The sequence below is a fragment of the Malurus melanocephalus genome, unplaced genomic scaffold (assembly GCF_030028575.1).
Source record: "Malurus melanocephalus ecotype Western Australia unplaced genomic scaffold, MMel_1.1 scaffold_26, whole genome shotgun sequence".
Classification (NCBI taxonomy): Eukaryota; Metazoa; Chordata; class Aves; order Passeriformes; family Maluridae; genus Malurus; species Malurus melanocephalus.
This window is the reverse complement of record NW_026623258.1, coordinates 1,700,564-1,709,377: the sequence shown is the minus strand read 5'-3', so window position 1 is coordinate 1,709,377 and position 8,814 is coordinate 1,700,564.

Here is an 8,814-nt window from a genome sequence, read left to right as displayed (position 1 = left end):
CCACTACCAAAAACCAGGCCAAGCAAAACCAACATATGCTCTTAGATGAGTTATTGTTATGTTTAATATTGTTTTGGTAAAGCTGCACAATTAATAGCTTATAAGAGCTGGTACCACTCATTTTGAAGAGAGATTGTTTTACGTTGCTGTGAACACTGAACATAACAGTGGGACTTTTTTTCCTTTTGTTCTCTGTTTTGGTTGCTGTCTTTTCATTACTGCGCTCAAGTTGAGGAAAAGGTTTGTACTTCATAAAAACCCCCACAGTAATTCAAAAATATCTGTTTCATTTTCAGGAATATTGTGTTTCTCTAAATGGCTAGAGTCTTTAAAAAGTGAATACAGATTTTAAATGCAAAGGTTATATTCAGAAACTGCATTTCCAAAGAGCTGTTTTCTGCTGTGCACTCATGCTATTTCTGTGTGTTTTTGAATGATCAAATGATCAYTGCAAACCCAGAACTCAATGTTCATGTGGGAAAAAAAACCCCCAAAATACAACAGCAACAACAACACCAACAAAAGTAGAGTGCTTATCATTTTGATTATTCTTTTTATCTTTCTTTCTTCTTCTTTTAAATGATAGTTTTTCAGTTGAATAGACACCCCTGAAATCTAGGCATTGCTCTGAAAGACCAGTTCTATGAGTCTGCTTTTGGAGGGGAGGGGAAAAAAAAAAGACAGGAAAGAAGAGCTAGAAACATTTACCAAGAATTGTGCACGCACATGGTTTTTTTAAGATTCCCGTTTGCTTTATTACTCATTCATATTTTGGTACTCTTATAAGTATATTTTCAAACAGTCATCAGCCTGCAACTACTTACRTAGAATGAAAAGACAAAAGATAAAATCTGTGCAAATCTTTTAAAAATCACTACAGTCTGTTTTATCTACTGTCCATCAACTTCAATTGAGATTAGAATTTTTTTTTTTTAATTTGTTTCTTAGAAAATATTTATTTTTAAACATGCATAATGAAATAAACAGCTAGTTCTTWAGTTTTGCTTTTTGGGTTAAATCTCCTTTAGATAACATATTCTGGCTACAACTGAAGAAAAAAATCCACGTTAAATTCATTTCGGGGAAAGAGGTCGGCATCAAAAAGAGATGTGAAATAGGAGAACGGRTAAATTCCTTCTCAGGATTACCATTTTTCCCTCTTACAGTGGGATCATTCGTATGGAAATCAGACCCACTGTGTAATGCTCAGCACTGCAAATTGGCCTCTTTCACACCCACTGCACTGAAGCATATGGTTCTTTATTCATCTGCAGTGAATTTTCATTGTCTTTGATTCTGGTGGTCCTGTTCCCTATTGTTCTCTTTCTGAGCATTAAGAAACTTGATGGTTTGAAGATATTGCTCCCACCAGGCATCATCATCCCCTGTGTCTCTCACATAAAACAAAGAGAGAAGCCAGAATGTGTAATTTCCTTATTCTTAATGTCTCTATCTAGTCATTGCCTGTTTTGTCTTTCCTGTTCCTTATTTTAGCTAGTTTCATATAATCAGAGCCAGTCATTTGTGTCCTGGCTCAGCACTGTCAGCATAAACTTTTAAAGGCACTGCCAGATATTTGCTGATAAACTAAACACCATTTACTGATAAACTAAACACCATATATACCACTGCACACCTTCCCGTGGCCCTCCCCAGCCACAGCAATCACAAAGAATCACAAGGCAGCGAAGCATAGCAYTTCTTTCCAATATTGGTTGTCTTTGGTCAAGCTAAGCTTTTCCAAATCCCCTGGTATTATATCCCTTCAAATAGATTCTGAATTTTTTTTTTAACTTCTCACATTTTTCTGAGGTGCTGAGGTACACCTCCTTTTAACCCTTGCTTGCCCACAGTCGCCACATTTTGTCTTTTGTCCTCACAACCTATCCCATCTCCTTGAAAGGTTTTTAAGCATAGTGAATCTCATTTGTCCACTTTTCTGCACCCTGGTGTTATAACTGTTAGAAAGATATTTCCAAAACACCCATTGCTTTCCTGAAAATTTTGTAGACTACTGCTCTGAAGCAGAAAGTAAAAATGTAGTATGTTTTATTTTAACTTGCAATGTCACCAGWATTTTGAATATAGAATAAAAACACATAAGCCTGTCACAAAAGGGAAATAAGATTTTCAAGTCTTACACACGAGCAAATTTCTAATAAACTCCATGCCAGACTTAATGCATCAAGGAAACAAGTTCTTGCAAAAAGAATGAAAAAAAAAACCAAACCCAAAAGGTAGAAATATATTTCTACCAGTGCTTGCCTAAATAAAACTGAAAGAGAACCAGTGTCTCTGGTGTGCTTTGGAGAGAAAAGCTTTCTAGATTACTGTATTTAAATTAACTGTCTGAGTTCCTTCTGTGAGCCCTTGAGAAACCATTCCCAACCTAACATGTGGGACTGAAACTAGGACTTATCCTTTTTAGGAGACAGTCTCACCATATCCTAAAAAGAAGACTTATATGATTAGTTTAAGTAGATTACTTCTGCTTATTCTTTTCTGTGGTGAAAATTAAGTGAGATGAATTACTGCCTTATAGCAGCTGTTAAGAATTCCTAAGAGTGCATTAATGCTCGTGGCTTCCTAATCTGCTAAAAATCTCCTTTCCTGTCTTCCTCACTGTGTTTATTATGGCCACAGCCACAATTGTAGAATCCAAATTACTGGTCATTACTTGCAAAACAACCAATTGGTATTTAGAAGGCATCCTTGCTGTAACTTTGGAAGAGAGGATAAGTCAATTCTTTGGGCTAGGTATGCCCTCTGTGTTAGAATTAGGAGCAAAGGGAATCTYCCATAAAGTCAGTCTGTCAAACATGTGCCTTGGGATTCTCCTTGAGTTTTAAACTGTTTTTGTTTTGACTTTTCCTTTTTGTTACTTCTGTTCCACTTTTGCCGGCATTGTTTCTGTAAAGCAATAAATGGTGAGCCATTATCTCCCTGAAATGTCTGTTGTCAACATAATCAGTGTGGGTTGGGTCAATAAATCCAGTTCTTTGCAGATATGTTAAGTGTGGCCTGAGTTGGTCAGGATGGTGCTGACCCTTGGGAAGCTGTAGTGAGATCAGCAAACAGGAGGGATTTTGGCCTAGCTGGGTCACTGAGCCATTTCTTGCCAACATTTGCACCTACAGCTGAATGAGACACTGAGGATATTTATAAACCTACCTGGCAAATAAACTCTATTAAAAAAAAAAACAAAAAAAAAACCAACAAAACAAAAACAAGAACCACAACAACTACACTTGTAGATTAGAGAAAATATAATTTAGGAGTCTCAGGGGTTTGACAAGTTTCTTGCTGAGAAAAAAGAACTCAATGTGTTGCAAAACCCTTTTGCCAAGGGTTGCTTGACACACTATGATATTTTTCTGTGAATTATATGTTGTCATTTAAACATAAGAGCATAAACCTACTGACTTACTACAGAGCTTTTAATTTTTTTGCATATGAACAACTTTATTCTTGCTTCATAAGTGATCTCAAATTAATGAAAAAAGAATTTTGGTGTATATGCCACAATTAGGGGAAAAAAAGGCAGAAAGATTAAAAAAAAAAAGAGAACACAGTTGTATTTTCCCTGCAGCTTCTAGAGTCCTCTGTGCTTTTAGCTAGTGCCAGATAGAATATGTCAAGATAATTTTCCAAGGAAAAAGCAAACCCAATAAAAAAGTTTAATATGAAAGTTAAAATTTTGCTGGAAGCTATGTTTGATAATAAATCAATATATGTTGGCATTTTCATCATAGTTTGCACATTAAATGACTGTAAAAAGTAAAGGTTAAGCTACATCTGAATTAAATTAAATAGAGATTTGCACAAGTGTTGCAGCAAAAGATTGAAACACCAATAATTAGGTTAAATTAATTAAATATACATACAAGTGATTTTCACATGTCTTACATTCTACAAAAATTCTAAAAAATTACATTCACTTATTATATTTAATAATATATATAATCATTTTTCAGAGCAAATATTCTTGTAAGTATAAAAATATTTAAATTAATTCTATTCCCTAGTGCTACACTTTAAATATTCAGTATCCTGTTAATATGAAATTAATACCTCACCACCACATTATAAAACCAACTACATTATGAGAAATGTGCTTCTAGTAACAAGAAAATAAAAATTAAAAAATATATAAAAAAAAGGAAGAATAGCTGGTTAGCTGTTTGTTCCTTTTCAGATTTTTTAAGAAATGTCAGCCAGAGAGAGGTCAAAATGTTTTGTTTTCACTGAACAGGCTCATTACTGGCTTTACAGACCAGTAAAATCACCAAAAACTATTTCAACTGAATGTTACAATGGGCTTTAGCATTTTCACCAAAAAAAAAGACACTTCAGAAATGCCTAAAGCTTTCAGACGAGCATTTCAGAAATGACAGCGTTTAGATTATTTATTCATTATTTGCAGTTTGCTAAACCATTCTGGAAAAAAAATCTTTTCACTCTATACCCTCTCGAACTAATTCAGCATATTCTGAAATATGTAGGGGTTTTTTTGACTAATAAGCGTTCTGTACAGATAGACAAAGACAAAACAGAATCACATCAGTACAATAAGTCATAAGGACAACTCCTCTGAAGTCTGCTATCCAATTGAGCAGTCAAGTACACAAAAAAGTGCTTACAGAGTCAATCCTTAATGATATGCTGAAGCAAAACAGTATTTCACTGTTTTCTGAAACCTGAGACAAGCAACTAGCTATTTAAAATTGCCATGACTGAGAGATCATGGTATGTAGAAGTGTTGAGAATGGTTCTGAATAAACAATGAATTTAAGATTTCTGGAATTAGAAAAGTAAGCTTGGCAATTTAGATTGACAGAAAGAAACACAGTTTAGAGAGAGAGAGTGCAGAGGCAGAGTCCTCAAAGGTGGTATTTACAAAACTATGGGAGAAGAATACAATCATTCTTTGTCTTTTCACAGTTCATTTCTGATACATTTATGTGCATTAGTAACAAAATTTTGTAAGAAAATGATGTGTCTATTCTCTTCAAAAAGCATAACTAATCATCCCTGAAAACTACTTTTTCTTCAGAGAGATTAAGCCAGAAGAACTAACAAATWCTGTCTTGTTATAAGCACCTTAACTTCGTTTTATTTTATAGTGTTAACCCACTTTGGATTCTTTAAATTACTSTTTCACTAGGAAGCTTGAATTTATTTATACTTGCATCCTCATTAGAAGCCTATCATTTCTGGGTTTTGTTTTTTTTTTTCTCACTATAATGGCCTTGTTCAGCAGTAAAACCAGCTCCATTTGCCTGGGAACTGTATTTTGCAGGAGCATCTTTGGCAGGTGTGGGGTAGACTAATTTTCTTTAATTTGTCTGACGGGCTACACTTGTTTGTTTCTCAATCTTTGCTTACATAAAATATACAAAATTTAATAAATATGCATTTATAATATGCTCATAGAAACAGTTTTATAAGAAAACATATGCAGACCAAACTTTTTTTTTGCTCATGTAACTCTAACTATAGTGATGCCTCTCTTGATATCTGATGGCACTGGAAATAAAACCAGAATTAACTCCCTTCTTCACTCCCACACAGAGTGCTTWTCCACTAACTGAATGATTAATTACAATTTCACACTTGTGTCGGTGGGCATTCTTCATAGCACTGGGAACAATTGATGTTATTGTATTTCTCTTTTCAACATTCCCAAATGCACTTTGTTTCTCAAACAAACCAAAAATGTATGAAGGATTAAAAAAAAGGAAAAGAAAAAAACCCTAAAATTAAAAAACCGATTAGCCAAACAAAAGGAAGGAAAAACACTCACAGGGTTAAATGATTCTCACAGGGTTGAACAATGATTTTACATTATTTTGCCTGACTCACCTAAGTCAAACAAAAACATGGTGTTTTCCACGTCCTTGCAATGCATGGAAAGAGCTGTGGTGGCAGCCTTGTAGTGGCTGTTTGTGCAATATCTGAAACCTGTTGGGGAAACTACCAAAGGGGYTGATTGAATTTTAATGTTGAACTAATGTTACATTTGTAGCCGGCTGCATTAGATGGGTGACTGCAAGTTGAGAGGAGAGAGTAAAAATGGCTTCCCCCTTTTACCAATGAGTTCAAATGTTCATCCTGCCCTTTCTGTGAACCCACTATTTATGGCAAACTCTTTTAACCTATATATAATTCATGAAGAAATCCGTACAGAATAACGTTACAGATAGATGATTGTGACAGATTTTTTGACTCAAGAAAGCTTCACGTTTCTTATGTGCGTGTTATTGGATGTAGAAAGTCATGTCACAGTCAACACAAAGCAGATTTCTCAAAGAAATCAAGTATAAGTAAATCATCTCAAATGTGAATTGAAAAATTATTTTGCWTGGAGTAACATGCAATTTCTATGTAAAAACACATAACTCTCACCCAGTTGTGCAGGTTTTTTATTGTATAACTGGTGTTTACTCCARTTGTTCTTGGGTACCCTGTGACTGCATTTGCAGAACAGCACAGCATTTTACTGTTCAAAAAATTCACAGCAAAATATTTTAAACTGGTTGCTCCAGTTACATATCAATAGTTTAATTCTCGTCTTCTTTTGAGAAGTATGGAAGAAATAAAAGTTACCTGTTCAAATTAATTAAACACTGGRCTTTCCAGAATATGGCAAGAAAATTCACCTATGTTTTCTGGCAACTATTTATGCTCACTCTATACAAGTATACACCTTAYTTAATAACATATGAATAATAATGCATATTTTATATCACATCTAATGTGAAAGACAGCGGAATTGATCCCAGATGTGGCYCCCAGTGTTGTTTCATTACCACATACCTCATCTATTTTTCAGCCAGTATGATAGTGTTCATCCCCATACAAAATTGAATTAGCTGTCTTAATAAAGGGAAAGCAAAGAAGAATTATTATTACTAATAGTGCAGCTAATCATCTGAGGAGGAGGTATTCTCAGTGTAAATAAATTAAAAGTTAAAAAATAATGAGTTCTGCTAATGGATTTTATCTTTGTCAATTAATAGTATTCTAGAAAAAGCTGTATAAAGGAAAAAGGTTTTTGCCTCGATACTATATAAATATCCCTATGTATTATAATAATACTCCAGGGAAACAAGTTGCTGGTAATCAAGGCAAACATATAATTTTGCTTATGCATTGCAGGACTTTTAAATCACAAATATCTCTATGAGAAATTGAAGTGATGACCTCTTACCTTGTCAGGAGGTCACAGTTACCTTATGAGGCAAAGGTTTTAGCCCAGTTTCTGGGAGCTCCTACCCAAAGGCTTAGTTTTATTACTTTGGTGCTTTCATTACCATTAAAATCGAATGCATAGCGTTTTTCTCTCTCTCTTTCACTTTCTGCATGTTATTAGCTATCATACATTAAATATTACACAATATGTTACCAGATGTCTATGGTTATATACTTTTCAATAAAAAATATGTGTAGTTTATTAATTTCGCAATTGCATTTTTTWAAGTAATTCTATGCACAAATTAAGTAGACAAAGTTCATAAACAGAAGTAATGCTCCTTGTTTCCCTGTTGGAAGATGTGTTTTAGCATTTTGTTTGCAATATCAACTTCAAAGCTCATAATGGCAAAAAAATTAATAGTTCATTGTCTGTTTTATATGCTGATATTTAATTAAATAGGGTATAGCTTTGAGTGTGCATTATATGTTCTACATACATTACTCATATTAATGACTATCACTTGATAGGCATCCAGGGGAGTAATTTTAAAGGAATTATCAGTTAAATAAATAAAGATCCAGCTCTGCGGCCTTCATGGCATGTACATTAAGATAATGCAGTTGGTTCATGAGTGGAAATAGACAAATAGTAATCACCAGACTGGGAATCATCCACAGAAGTTTCTCTAGTAATCCAACTTCCAAAAATCTAGAAGGCAAGTTATGAATATAATGGAAAGCAAGCAGYTGTCAGAACAAGGMCAAAACGTATTTGTGTGCATCAAGTGCTCAGCCAAGCTCAGAGCCATTGCATTTTTGAGAACACATTAAAGAGTAAGAAGATGGTGAAATATAGACAGCAAAAAAATAAAATAAAAAAAAAAACAAAAACGTTTTTGCTTGCAACCCATATAATCTAACAAAAAACCAAAAGCCATTAAAGTCCACCTTTAAGTTAACCTTCATGAAGGAGGCTTAGCACACCCATCACATTTAACTGCGTCTGCCACTCCTGAGAGGTCAGGAACATATTTGATGTTGTTTCGTACAAACACCTTCCACTGTAATTTCATTTGTTTCTTCCCCTCAAGTAATTCTCTGAGGCATTCACAAAACTATTTCATTAATACTTATATATCTGCCAGTGATGTTCAATGGAAGGACACATGCACATTTTAGAGAAAACAAACCTACGCTTTTCCATTAGTCAGAAGGCACTGAATAAATGAAGATTCATAGGTTTTGGTTCTAAATCCAAATGTGATAGCCATCTGTTCTTACTTGTATGATCCATGGCTCAAAATTTTCCATTATGATTCCTACATTGTGTGGAGGAGCTAAATAAAATTTAGTTTAATCTGCTGGAGGAATTAATATAATAATAGTTGCGGACACTAGGAATAGAAAGAGGCTTCATGAGCATTACCTTAATGAACCCACTAAATGCTGTATTTAATATTTGGATGATGATGAAAAAAGGAATTAATAGACTCTTTAAAACAAATGTCATTTTGATTATAATATCTCATTAAAAGAACAGTCTCACAGTTTTATTTTTTAAATGCATATGAATGGCTAGATAATAAGTATACTAAATTGCAGTTCTAGGTAAAAAGCTCC